We start from the raw sequence: 14,941 nt of genomic DNA, 5'->3' as shown, positions 1-14,941 counted from the left end.
CTGTATTAAGTCCAGTCCCTCCCTGTCCGAGGTTAAGTTTCTCTTCATCAAATGAAACGTTCGTGGATGTAGAAATGTGGTAGATTTCTTGGGAACTTGAAGATGAATCAGTTTGACCACCGTCTGAGAGACACTGGGAATTTTCATATTGAATATCTGAGGATAATTGTCCTATTTTACAGAGCCCACTTTTTCTTGAGGCACTGTATAAGCTTACTATTTCACTTGCGACAACTTACATTATTTATTATGACTTTGGCTCTAATTAATCCTGCAGCCACCAAGTGTGGTAGTATAAGTGGCTGAAATATGACCTATTTTCTGCCTCCCAGTCCAGCCTCTAACTAAGACATTCTTTAGATAAATAGCTTTTCAAAGAAAGCCTCGCTTTTCTGCGGTACGAGTAGCAGCTCCTTCCCCCCCCCCCCCCCCTCCTGTCTGTGACAACTTTGATGGTCAATTATATTTAATAAACAGTTAGGGCGCAGAAGTAAATCAATTTCAGGAGGGCCTAATCCTCCTTCTCAAGCAGACTGTGAAGCCACAAGTCCTGCAGAAATGTTTGAAAATGAACTGTAATGGAACACATGTGTCATGCAGCAGAGGACCCTGGGAGCCCCACATCCCGCAGTGCTCGCTGCCGCCTCCCTCACCGAGGACTTACACGCCAAGAAAAGACACTGCTCCTCATCCGCTCAGTATATTTTCCTAGCGGATATGTGGACGACATTTTGAACCGATGTCATCTGTTCATCAGGGCCCTTTTTAATTATGCTATCACCCAGGGCTTAGCACATGACAGAGCCCAAATTTCAGCAGCATATGCCCAGATCCACATGTGTGGTTGGGAGAGTTTACAAACTCTTGGGCTGGAGGTTTGGTTGCTTTCACCAGTCTGGTTAACCCTGAATACATCTCTGAGACACTCCAGATGCTGCTGGTGAAACTACACATACACAAACAAGTCATTTCTGAAGAAACGCCTTTCTGAAAAATCGTAACAATCACTTTTTCCTAATTCTCTCTTGTCTAATGGATTATGTGCACATAGGCAACGTCAGCAGCAGGAGCAGCGGCAGCAGCTCTAAGTGCTTACAAATGTTTGCCCTTTTCAACCCCTGCACTCAGCTGTTATACTTTCATTTATTCCCTTTCATCGGCTCATTCAAAAGCCCCCTCTTCTTACAAAGCGTCTTGGCGGAGAGCAGAGCCGGTCCATCTCTGATGTGGGACCAGCTACCTTTTGAGCTGTGCGTCTGTTTTGTGTAGCCAATTGTCCATCGCTAAGCAACAGTGGACAGTCGTGGAGGCGTTCAGTTGTTGGTGCCGTTCCAGAAGGTTAATGATGACCACGGGGACGCCACATGTTTCCTGCTCATCCTCCATGGTTTAATGCTGAAGTGGTTTTAGCGTGCCAGAGGAAGAAGAAGGGGTTTGATGGGGTGAAACCGTGCAGCTGCTAAGTCTCAACAACGAGTTGCGTGCACGCTGAAGAATATCTCGCTCAGGAATCCCACTTTTCCTTTCCTCCTCAGAGCTCGCTTCAAGAATTGATGCGTGAGTGAAATAACGTTCAAGCGGTTAATTTTCTGATTCAGCATGGTGTTAGAGGACATCTGTGAAACTGGTGTTGATATTCAAATTGACTGGGATTATTGAAAAGAGCTGGATTGTGGGAGACAACCGTAAACTGTGTTGCGGTGCGATAATGTATCACGTTTTTTCGCCCCTAATTTGCATCTGTTTTCACAAGGCTGGTTCAACATGAACCAATTTACTATTAATAAATTCCCATGTGTCCCTGGGAATGAGTAAATAATCTTTATTCCCTCATTAGGATTCCACAAGGTAAATCCTCTCCGGTGTGAGGAAACACTGATTTGCATCCTGCAGGTATATTCGTATAATCCCACTGGGAGAAGAGTGTGCTTACGCCAGGCTCGCATTAACTAATATCATGTAATGAGAGCCTGTATTCACATAAGTGTCCTGAGCCAAGCTGAACTGTGCCTGCAAGGAATCAGTAAAAGCCTGAAATCGGTGGAAAAATCATCATCGTATGCTTCTGGCATTCATAACTCAAATATCATATGATATCTCACTTTGTTTGCTCACTCTATCATATACAGATGTGCCTGCTCTGTACTTTTGGTCAGCTCATCTATTATCATTGACACACTCAAGCAAAATTGTTTACGTTATCCATTTAATTATGATTTTTTTTCCTATCAAAGAGGTAGGGATGTTTTTCTGAATAGCATCAGCGCTGGAGAAGATGTGGTGGAACAATCATGGCCACAGTATGTGATGTGTAATATAAGATTTGCTTTGGAGGGGATTTCAGTTTGTTCACGTGGGCTAGATTCTTGCCAGTTTAACCATCTTTTTCACTCCGTAACCTCATGAGGCCGGGGACATTTTCAACAACTGCAAATATCCATATTGTTATGCTATATTTGTGAAATGTATTTATTTACTGTGTGGACTTCATTACATGATACTGTGACACTATAACGGGTTATTTAAGCAAATTTATAATAAAAAATCCAAAAGTTGGGGGGACATGACAGTCAGCGGTAACAGGTCTTTGTCACTATAAGTATAAAATGTTTCTTTATACCTTGTTTACACAAAAAGTAGGGGTAAACCCTATGTACAGTAAAATGTAAACCAACCCCAAAAAAAGGCAATTGATTCCTTTCCCTTTGCCAGAAGAGGAGTTTGCCTTTGTGTGTTTTTTCCCTGATGAGTCACAGACGTGTTGGAAACTGTGAAGCTCTCCCACTTCGCTGTGTTGCCAGTGCTGCAACTTGCTCGATACAAAGATTAATGGTCCTGAGATCTAAAAAAAAGAATGTCCATGGCTATTGGCACGTCAAGAGCTCAATGAAAATGATAAAGTCGCACCAGAAAACGTGCAGCGTCATCATCTAGCCAAAATAACAAAGTCATGTGTCATTGTATCCATTGGTAGAAGAATCCAGATGTAAGTGGGTGTTTGTGGGACTTTTTCCCAGTGGAAAAGGGGCTCGAGCGTGTCAGCATGTAAAAACGTGGTAATTAGCTCTACACATAAAGTACAGCTGAGGCTGATGGGAGCTGAACAGCGTGAGCATGTATTTTGTCACAAAGTTAAATGCTGTACAAATTAAAATGTTGTTGTGATGGTGGACATGAAATGTTCCCTGAAAACCAAAGTAATTTCTGTTCAACTGGGGAGAACAATAATCTCTGTGACACATTTAAACAAACCATGAATGACCTCATGGTGACACTAGATACAGAGAATGGGATCAGTGAGAACAGATGGCTTCATCCTCTGGGGACCATGAATGTCTGTATAAAATGTAACACCAATATTTGCTGGGATAGTCACTGCAGCTTGGAAGCATATTTCATTCAACTCTCCCTGGCTGCCTGTGTCTTTCAAACTTTTCACTTCCAGTTTGTAACTAAATTATATAAAAATCTGTCTCTAAACTGAGATAATCCTGATGTAATCTCTATGACATCATCATTTTCTCAGACCTCCAGAGCGACATCATGCAACTGTTCCAGCAGCTTTTCGATTATGATGTGTAAAATCACTGCAATGCTCCTTTAATATCTCGTTTAGTGGGTCTTATTATATGTGGGCCCCATTTTCCCATGATAAGATCCAAAATATAATTTGCTGAGCGGCTAACTCATCAACTATTACATTTGTCATCCACGATGGTTTAACTATGTGAATTCTTTCCATATTATATAGGCCAGGAGAATTAAATTTACCACAGATGTTATGATTTTGGAGCCGGGCAAGTGCTTCTCCGCTGCAACACTCAGAGAACAAAGTCGATGAATCTAAGCAGATTTGTAAGTGTGGAATGAGAAGCTGCTCTAGTTTGTAAGAACGTGTTCTATGTCAAAGCGATACCTTTCTTGTGGTTTCGCTGCGTTCTCATGAGCACCGACGTCGACACGGTTCTTTACAACAAAAGCACGTCTGGCCGCAACACTGAGAGGCATGACATCACGGGCTAACTATAAGCTACGCTGGAGAGCGTCCAGATAAAAGTGGCAGGATATGCAAGGTATTTAAGCCCCATCTGGTATGAGGCCTGTGTATGCAGCCTCGGAGCTTTATTGTATGTGGCATGAAAGGATTACACCACAACGCCTTATTTAGTCTCCCTTGAAGATCACTGATTTGGACCCGCTGCAGAGTCAACATTTGACCTGGAGGGCACCAGGGCAGCCAGATGGACAGCTCACACAGACCAGAAGACGCATCACTGCTGTGTAGAAAACTTTTCATGCAGAGTTTTCCCACTGAATCTCTGAGTTACTCAGCATCAAAGATTTAGCATATCATGTCATATTATAGATAAAAGGCAGGAAAAGTTAAGAAATAACATCACAACATCATGAATATGAATGTGTTGATAACAAATCTTAGATAGGAACGGAATGAAGTCTAATGGAACTTTAATTCCAAGTGCACAAAATAAAGAAGAGTGCAAATTACTCTAACTCCTTGAGAGTAGTCCTTGTTTCCTGGATGATCATTATCAGGCTCATTACATGCTCATAGTTTTTATTTGGAAAACAAAAGCGCTGGAGCGTGTTCGAAAGGTGTCATATATATTAAAGTGTCATGAATAATGTTATCGATGGCATGCCGCACACGTGGCTTTGAAATATGGTCTGGTTTTAATAAGCATCACAGTCCTCACGCTGCCATTCTTAAAGGTACTAATGACGTCCCGATGGACTTGTGAATCTGCGAGCGTGCATTAGTTCTGCTCGAACTGAGTTCAACATTCACCCTGTCTCATCATATATTGCTGATAGCTCAGGAGAACCCCACCCCCACAGTTACCCACACCACACAAATCAACTGCACCACTTCTGATTTTCTTTGCATGGCAGTGACTCCCAAAGAGTTAGTTTCAGCCAAATTCCCAGAGGAATATTTTCACCTCAGTTGGCAGTTAAAAAAGACACAGGTCGTTTTTGGATAATGTAAAGAAGGCATTTTAAACAGTTTGAAGAGGGACTATATATTCAGAAGGTGATATTTAAAGTGAAAACGGTTGAAAGTAAGGTCCAGAGTGAAAAGGACATTGATTCAGAAGGAAAAACACACTGTGAAAGAAGGCATTTTAAACAGTTTGAAGAGGGACTATATATTCAGAAGGTGATATTTAAAGTGAAAACGGTTGAAAGTAAGGTCCAGAGTGAAAAGGACGTTGATTCAGAAGGAAAAACACACTGTGAAATTTTTAAATGTCATTTTTCAATGGTTTCAGTACCACACAAAGAATTACAATAGCATCTGTATCGAGTTGGAGACAGCTGTATTCGAGTCACATATAAAACTGGAAAAAAATTAAATCACAAACAACTGGATTCTGCCAGGGATAAATAATACATGCTTTTCTTTTAAGTCACTCCATAGAGAGGCTTGTATTGAAGTATTCAAACAATACAGAAGGGGCGGCTGAGGGGTAGAGCAGTCGTCCTCCAACAAGAAGGTCGTGGCTCGATCCTCAGTCTTTCCGATCTGCATGCTGAAGTGTCCTTGGGCAAGATGCAAATCCCCTAAATTGCCCCTCGTAGATGTTGAATACACTAATTGCAGGTGGCTTTGGATAAAAACGTCCGCCAAATGACATGTAATAATGTAATGGAATACAGAAGTGCATTGTACTCAACAAAGAAAAGAAGCAGAAACACTGTTTTAGGGGATTATGAGCTACATCTCATAATTTCAAGAAAAGATCCCATAATTATGACCTCATTATAACGACATCAGGTGAAGCTGGTAGACGGTCATCGCTGTTTGAGGAGATGGACCTATGGGATGATACGTGTATGGTGTGATTATTACGAGTGGAGTCATTTGTGCTTTGAGTAAATAACCACTCTGGTCTCTTGATGCTGAAAATGCTGTAGTGGACATTGGGCTCGTTCAGGCAAAAGCACATCTAGACCTGCTGTGCTCGGACATGTGCCGCTAAACCAATAAAGGATGAATTGTTCCTACAGCAGAAGTGCAGCCAAGCTTCGGCTGCTAACTGCACTACAAAAAACATTTGCAATGGCTGTGTAACTTATATCTCTTACCAGTTCACATTTGTTGACATGTGACACCTTCTAATTATGAGACTGTTTTCTACTATAGTTCCTTCTTTCTTTGGTGAGAGCCGTTCCTCTTTAAGACTCACAGAGCAATAGTTGTGTTATTGAATGCATTTGTACGGAAGCACTTTTCTACCATTTTCCAGGAAGCACACGTTCAATTTCATGGAAGCAACTCAGAAAAAAAGCTGGGCTTGTGTTATCACTCGCAATAATCCTCAAATCTCAACAATAATCACATTTCTGAAACACTACAGCCCAGTTCTCAGAAATGTGCACAGTTATGTAACAGTGATTTGTAATATTTGGGTGGAAACATACTAAGTCACTGAAGTGGCCCTTCGGGCGTTATCTGTTTTTAGACAGCTTTGTTTTTCTTATGTTGAGATTGTATTCGATACTACTCAAGTGACCTACACCTATCAAAACAGTTCTATTGATTGATTGATTGATTTGCCCCATCTTATCCTCCTTCTTTTACATTTTGTTAGTCTCATAGGCTTTAATTCATAATTTCACTGTTTTTAAAGCACTTATCAATATTTACTGTACTTATTTACTCTATATTATGTCCCAGAGACACAAACCAGGGCAGCCTCAAGACAAACATTTTCATATTCTTCTACAAAATGCAGAAGTTATTAAAGCCCTGCTCATTTGTGTGTAACAAGTAGGTCACAAACCAGAAAGCTAAATAGGATATTTGTGCTATGTACACGAATTAACATATTTTTGCACATAATATTTTTAAACCAAAGCTGCAGTGTGTTATTTTTGGGCCCGGCCCACACACTGCTTCTTTTGAGAGATTTATCATGCACCGCGATCCTAAGTAGAACAACCATTATCTAAAAAAGCCAAATAGGGAGTGGGCCTGTTTTTCTTTTCTTTTCTTTTTGGAAAGTGATGACAGGAAGATTGTCTTCGCCTGTGGACTGGAGGTGTGTTTGCTTTCACACTGCTCCAGAGAACATAAGCAGAGACGCTATCTCCATTCCCATCTGATCTGGCCAGGTAGAGCAGCAGTAGCATTGGCAGGCAAAGATTCCTTTAGACCAAATGGAGTTGAGGTATTTGCCTCTCAGGCATGTGAAGTAGGACCAGTAGCTGAATAGCCCTGCAATGATGGGATCACTAAGTCAGGTCTGAAGTAAAGTTTTTAAGTCAGTTCTTTGCAATATTGAGATTTTCCATCAGAAAATAATAATTTGGGTAATAAAAAAAACAATATGGTTTATATTTGCAGATGATTTAACATCTGTTGCTGTCTGGTAGAAAAATCCTCATTGGTTTGCAGTTGTTGTACTTTGTGTTAATGGCAGCATCCCCAGAAATGAAAAAGAGAGAATGACCAAACTACAGAAACTTAAAGGTCCCGTAAACTTGACCTGTTTTAAGACACCAACTCCGGAGTGACCCTGATAATTGGATCAGAAATGTCTTTGCCTTTCTCACATGAACAATGCAGCAGGAGATCCTCGCGTTCACAACAACAACAAAAAAGATCCCCGGAGTGTTCAGGTGAGTGGTGGTGCAGCATTCAGGACGTAACGTGTGGAGATCATGTGAGATTGTTTACAGAACACCAGCCACGACTCTTATCACCAAAAGTTCTCTTGACCTCTTTATCTGTGTCTTTTTCGTGTGTCCCTTTGCTTATTCATCCTGAGATATTTGTTTTCTTGTTGTTTCTCAAGGTTTTGAGTCCATCTTGGGTTGGAGCGTCATCAACATACCCACTTGCTCGAGGTGAATCCTCTGGAGGACCTCCTGCTGTTTTCTCACATCGACTCGTTTGGACTCCTGAGTTTATACCAGGGTTATGGCAGGAGAAACGCCCGCAGAAAGTCGGGAGCGTCTCACACGGACATGTCCATTCTCACATACATCCCCTTCAGAGAAAGTCAGGAGATTACCGGAGATCAGTGCATGTCTGAAAGCTTTATCTTGTAATGTTTAATATTCTTGACGAATACAACAATAAAAGTCAAAGCTCAGGTATAGAAACTGTCCAAACTCCAACAACCTAGCAACTGTCGAGCATTGCAACAGACAGTTTGGTGCATGGAAACACCTTTTTCTACAAACAAACAAATGAGAAATATAGAAATGTCCTATTTGAAATTGCCCAATGCTTCACTGCATCACTCATAGTAAAAGGATAAGTCAGATAATGGGTTCTGGGGGCCTTGTAAGAGCTTAATCAACTGAACACTCACAGAGCGCTGCATTCCCGAACACATGAATTTCCTCACGAGTGATCTCTCAAATCACTGAGGAAACGCCAAGGATGGAAGCTACGGAGGGAAACACGAGCAACAAAAAGAGAACACTGTTATTAATATAAATGTGTGTTTTTGAATCTGACATGACAATAGATAATCATTGAAGAATATTCACTTGATTATGTGGCCATCTGTTCAGATGAAGGCTGCGAGTCTAAAAATACTTCAGTTCAGCAACCGTCCAAATTGAGTCAAACCCGGACCAGTGTTCCCCGTAAGGGAAGGCAACAACTATGACCTCAGTCTGTTATTTTGGTAATGGCTAATTAGAAGGGGCTTGTTTCCGATTAGCTCCTAATGTTACTTACACAGACCATTGCCTTGTTTCCGTGTATATTGAGTTATCCCTCAGTGAACCCCTCTCGCTGGTGCACTGCTGGAATAACTGGTTTGGTGCTTCCAATCAGGCTGTTTATTTTTGTCCTTGATAATGTATGCAATCATGACACTGTCAGTCCATTATTCTTATATTCAATCCCAGTTTTTGTCACCTTGTGTATGTTTAACTAATCACTTAACTGGGGAAGGGCCCTGAGACCCTCCCCAGAGAAACAACTGGTATTTGGTTGAATGGTTTTAATTATTCTATGTAGAAAAGACTCGCTAAACTTTGGAGTGTAATTTCTCTGCCTTCCTCTTTGTACATCTTGGGAAAAAACTTACAACCATAGATTTTCTCTGTATTTATTGAAAGGTTTTTATACATTGTAATATATGGAGCACCATGGGTCTTGCATGACATATGTCCTGTTGACATCATCTACTTAGACATGACCTTGATTGGTTTGCAGACCAGCGTGCATCTTATGTTGCTGTGTTGTCAATCAGGCCAGTTTATTCTGTAACTGTTTTTAATAAAGTGCATTGAAACATAAGCTTTCCCATCGAATAGAGAAAGTGAATGAACTAGTTCATTTTGTCAATTCCATAGCTACTTTAATTTCACAATGGTATTACCACCACTAAAATGAATGTCCTCCTTATTCAAACATAACAATTACAAGCATTGATGTTTTATGACTACTAGCAATCCTGCGAGCTGCTTCTGCTGCTTTTTCCTATTTTATTTTATATTAGTGTGTCCCAACTTCCTGCAGTTGGTCCAAAATCATGAGCCACATTAAGCATTTAAACAAACTGCATTCATTGTTATGATTTTTAATGAGCACAGTCCCCGACAAACTGCTCTATTTCTATATAAGATTAATTGAGCAAAAGATACCAGAAGCACAAACATATCCTTATTTTCCTATTTATGTCGGCACACTATATTTGAAAAGTGTCCAAATATTAATCTTGAGCTGGCCTATTCCAAACATTATTTTATTGTACACAAGGACAAATGTGAACTGAACCAAAGCTAAAACAGCTCTTTCATGTTCATCAGGGAATAAATGGGATTTTTGTGGCACAGAGAGATAAATATTTAAAATAAAACAACTGTGTGTGTGTGTGCTTGTGTATAATTATTATTTATATTATCATTACCACATAGAAGTCACCAGTAGCAGACTTGTATAATACACGTAGAGAAATGTTGATAAAGCTAAGTAATTCTATTCAAATTAGTCTGTATGTTGGATGAAGATGAATACAAATTGCATTCCGTAATTTCACTAAACCCAGGCTCTGCGTGGGGATGGGGGGTAACACGTGTCACATTCGTTGGTGGCTGCACACGTTTGATGTGACACAAAGGGAGGCAGCGTGGCCACTGAACAGCTAGCCTAGAAACTTTGTGGCAAGCAAGTGGCAAAGAAATGGAACGTCGGTTTCGGTTGAGTTGAAATCTGGCTTCACTTTCTGCAGGGACTGATAAGGACTCTGCTCTAAAAAATTGAACCCCTTAAATCTGCTTCTAGGATTTTTGAAAAAGATCTGTTGTAACACCTGACTCATCCAAACATGTTGTTTATTAACGGCTCTCCTGTAACCGTAATTATCCATACTTTGACTATCAGGTATTTAATCAATCAACTGAGATCGGGTGGTGTGTTCTCAGGAAGCATGCTCACATCGCACTCACGCTGTGTGAGCCTGGCTCTTGGAGAGCCTGTCAACACTCCAGTCACAGCTCGCTGGTTCGTTGCTGTTCTCATTATCAAACAGCGTTCGTCATAGCGGCTTTTATCTGCATCTCCGATCCTGCTGTCACCCTGATGCAGGTGTTTGACGAGCGCATGGAACAGCTTCTCCCACACCTCAGACTGTTGGCTGAGCAGGCGGCTGTTGTTAAATCCAACGGCGAATATGAGCGTCAGCGGGTGCAGCTCATGCACGTAATCATCCTTTAAACCTGCAGTAATTAATTTTAATAAGGTGTGAAAACAGACACATCATCACCTTTTAAATTGATGATGGTGATCCTGTTAATAAACAGTTACTTATTTACACATCCAGCGGCAACTTTCCATGGTCTTGCTTTGTCTTTACATGTGATGTATATTGGATTTGGCTGCAACCACTAAAACAATGTGTTTTGTGGACTTTTGTGGAGTAGATAATGAGTGATTTTTTTTATATTTTCTTAAATTATTATTATTTTCTTATGGTAAATGGGCTTTTAAGACCACTCAGAAGAACTTCAAACCTCTTTTCAAGTGGCCAACAAGTTCTCACAGCATTTGGTGTTTGGAGACTGGTGTTTTGGTGCCTTGGTCTTAGGGTGCAAGTGGCATGACTAAAGATGAAGATGTAACAAAGAGACGAGACATGCTCAAGCAATTAGCGCCGATTAAAACCAGCATGTGCCTGTGTTCTTGTGAAGAGAGCTACAATTATTTTGATTATTATGATTATTATGATGGAGTCTTGTGTCTGGCCATCTTGTGTACCAAGTCCAATATTCACTCTCCCTTTAGATCTCTCTGAATAATGCAGAGGATTTGTTGCTGTTGTGAACGTGTCGGTGCAGAAAACTGCGTAAACTCTGTAGGCAATTCTTCGGATTTTACCTGGAGGTTATATGGCTTAAGTGAATAAAGACATCTGTTGATGAATCCAAGTCAGTTACGAGCATAGAAAACGAGTCATTTTAACAAAAAAGCAAAATGCAGCTAAAAGTAGTAGTATTTGTCCATGGGGAGAATTCAAGAAAACAATGCTCCTGAAACCACGTCAGTAGTTTGGCCGATACTGGGCATGGTAAGACATCAAGATATCTACTATAGACTGGCACCTAACAAGGCCAAGTAAAGCAAGAGTGGAGGCTGACATTTCCTATGTGAGCTGAGAAGCAGTTGACCAATAACAACAGTCTGGGCCAACTGGCAGATCAGAGCAGACTGGAGGGAGGGGGGCCTTAAGAAGAGAGGAGCTCAAATTAGGTTTTTCAGACAGAGGCTTAAAAGAGGTGCTGCAGTAATGGAAAGTAGGGTAATATCACAAAATGAAATTATGAATCTGAATATGAGCTTCAGATGTTGCTTTCAAGTCCTTGATATATAAACAGACAGCTGATTTGTTCAAGATGTCCTGACAGTGTATGGAGTGTCCGAAGTGTCCTGACGGTGGGGCTGAAGTGACAATCAGCACCAAAGGTCTCTAAAATATTGGAGGCAAAGTTGTCAAGATACGTTATGAATCTTAATGTTAAATCTGCCAGATAAGTGTTGGGCCGTCATTAAATGTGCTTTATATAAATGTGGAGCTCATATACATGCACATGGTTTATCTTTGAACTACGATTTTTCTTCTCTGCAATAAGCTGCAGAGATAAGATGTGCCAAATCTACTTTGCCTGTTATTTATGGACCCAGTGAGAACAGAGCCGCTAGAAAATCAGCAGCTCTTCACAGGCTTCAGAAAGGAACTTTTGATTGGAGTTTCTGGAGCGCCCTTCTTCTTTCCCTCCCCCCCGCAGAGGGACTCATCTGTTCCTAATATTACACACTTGTGCTTCGGAAACCTCTGTGACTAATGCATTATGCTAGTCCTTCTGAAAAAATGCTGAGGGCTTCATACGAGCTCTAGAGCGCATCACACTCAGCCGAGAGTTTCAGGTAGAAAACACATGAATGCACATAATCAATAATGTGTGATGCTGTTTATTGCAGTTGGCCATTAGGGTCAATCATGTTTGTCTCAACACGGTTCAATCGGCCCCTGTGTTTTTTTTCTATTCAGAATCAAATTGATTTAGCTGCACTGTAAGTCTCCATATGTGCTTAATAGATTATTCACACAGATAAACAGTGACCCACTTTATTTATGCTTGTTGGCATAAATATAGCGGGGTCCAATAGGCCAAGGCTGTGGAATCCAAACACTACTGTTAAACTTCAAACTCCCAGTAGCCTCTGGTCATGAAGCTACTTGGTCAAATGTAGTAGGTTTTATTTAATAGTTATTTTACTATTATCTAATGCAGACTTATGAAAGTGCATGTGAATTTTTTTTCGGCTCTAAGTGGTTTGCTTTTCTCCCTTTCCTGAGAAAAGCCTTTTCACACAGAGGCATCACTTCGCTAACGCTAATGACAAATATTGAACGGCCATCAATTAGCCCCGGGCGAACATGCGAAAGCAGCCATAACTACTGACTAAACAGCACCCACATGATAATTAAGAACTTACATGTCCATTCCTGCATAAAACAGGAAAGAATGGTGTGAAGGACAAGTTCTCTCACAAGCATTACGATAATAACAGCAGCAGCAGCTCCGCGCCAATAAAACTTGTAACAATGATTATTATTATTTTGCTTTGGTCCAGAAGGGTTCTTTAGCCAGAGGGCAAAGGCACAGTGTCTGTGTGCTTCCGTCTGCACGTCTATGCCATGAAGGTTTAATGAGCTACTGTATGTGACTTCAGATGTAGGTCAGATTTTCTTCAAAGACTTTGACTTAGTTCTTAGAAAATGGGGATTTTTTCTACTTGTGCAGTTTTGCTTTTGAGTGAATCTGGGTTCCCCTAACCCACATCCTGTTTTGAGCCTCACCGAGTTCAGAGCAGTCTACCAGGGGAAGTGAAGCTGTATTGGCTTCTCTTCAAGCTTGTGATAATGATCTATTCATCAACTGCAAATATTTTGCACTTCACTATCTCTGCCGTGGATCTCTAAAGTTTTCTGCTTTTGATTATCTATTGTGTTTAGTCAGACGTTGATCTTGTGGCAGAGAGTGTTAACCATTGAATGGGAGCGTCACACCGGTGCACTTCAACAACGTCTCTGCTGACACCTGCATTGTGCAATCATTACCACTCGCTCAGTCACATGTTTATGCCTGTGAGGATGTTGTGATGGTTGAGCTGCTGTTCTCTGTCAAAACACACCACAAGGCCGGAGTGGTTGTTTGGATCACACCATCTGTCAGTCGTGAAGACAAATGCACAGCGTTGGCTCTCAGTCACAAGCCCGACCTGCAGTAAGGTCACCCTGAGACCTTTACCAACAGCCTTTAAAGTTACTTATTCACTCAGGACGCCGGAGCCACAAAACTCCAGTTCCCCCCTCTGTGAACGGCACAATAAGTCACTGATGTTTGTAAGAAAAACAAACTATACTATTGGCGTATAAATCATTTGGGGGCTCAACTTAGTTTTGACAATATTACTGACTCCCGAGGGAGTCACAGGCGCATGGGAAACCACAGTGAGATGGATAGTGTATTTCTTTTGTAAGTACATCATGTTTGAGCGGAACATGAAAAGGCATCCAGAAGAGCAATAACTCATCTTCGCAGTTTCCCACAAGGCCCTCATGTCTTTGACATATCTAAAGAAGAGTGGTGATGATTACTAAATGGCCCGACTCCAAAGCCATATAGCCAACAAACCACCCTCATCATACACGCTGTAACAGAGATCTCTCTGTTGCTTTACAACAAAGGCTTCTTCAAGTAAAATGGCTCCACAATAAAACCCAGAGCCACTATATATATATATATATATATCGCTGGGAGCATGGATTACTTTGAATACTTGTTTCCTCACATTTACAGTGCAGCCATTATGGACGGATCCTTTTTTTTATTGTGACCATTTTAACTTGAATTTGGGAAACTAGTCTGATTCGCTTTCTTGCCAAGCATTAGATTAGAAGATCAATACTTTTTTTAATATATATTATATATTGACACTTGTGCTTGTTTTCTAAATATAAAGAAAAAGCCAGAAGTCTATTAGCTTAGCTTAGCATAAAGACAGAAAGCAGATGATAACAGATACTATGGCTCTGTCCGAAGGTAAAAGGGGGTCGAATTACTGACCAGCACCTATAAAACTTTCTATTTAACATGTTTTATTGCTTGTGTCAGACAGGAAGTCAATACAACCTAGAAATAATCTGGTAAATAAATCCCCACAAAATACAATTTTGTTGTTACCACTACCAAGGAGGTTATGTTTCCAGTACTGTTGGGTTTGTTAGTTGGCAAGATTACACAAAAAACAATTTTATTTTAGTAAAGAAAGACTGATAACATATAGATAAACGACACTGAGAGGTATAAGGCAGTTTTTTCCTCAGAAAAATTCAACTGACTTCCCCTTGATTCCGGTTTTCGTGCAAGACAACATAAAACCACATTTTCC

General features: G+C 40.7%; 1 long non-coding RNA gene across 1 annotated transcript; it reads left to right on the top strand.

Moving 5' to 3' along the window:
• Positions 1–6,821: 6,821 nt before the first annotated feature.
• Positions 6,822–9,046, top strand: LOC128459457 (uncharacterized). Its single transcript, XR_008342146.1, has 3 exons — positions 6,822–7,193; positions 7,592–7,644; positions 7,821–9,046. It is a non-coding gene; the product is annotated as an uncharacterized LOC128459457 (long non-coding RNA).
• The last annotated feature ends 5,895 nt before the right edge of the window (positions 9,047–14,941 follow it).

The sequence above is a fragment of the Pleuronectes platessa genome, chromosome 2 (assembly GCF_947347685.1).
Source record: "Pleuronectes platessa chromosome 2, fPlePla1.1, whole genome shotgun sequence".
Taxonomy (NCBI): Eukaryota; Metazoa; Chordata; class Actinopteri; order Pleuronectiformes; family Pleuronectidae; genus Pleuronectes; species Pleuronectes platessa.
This window is presented reverse-complemented; position numbering and strand designations above follow the sequence as displayed.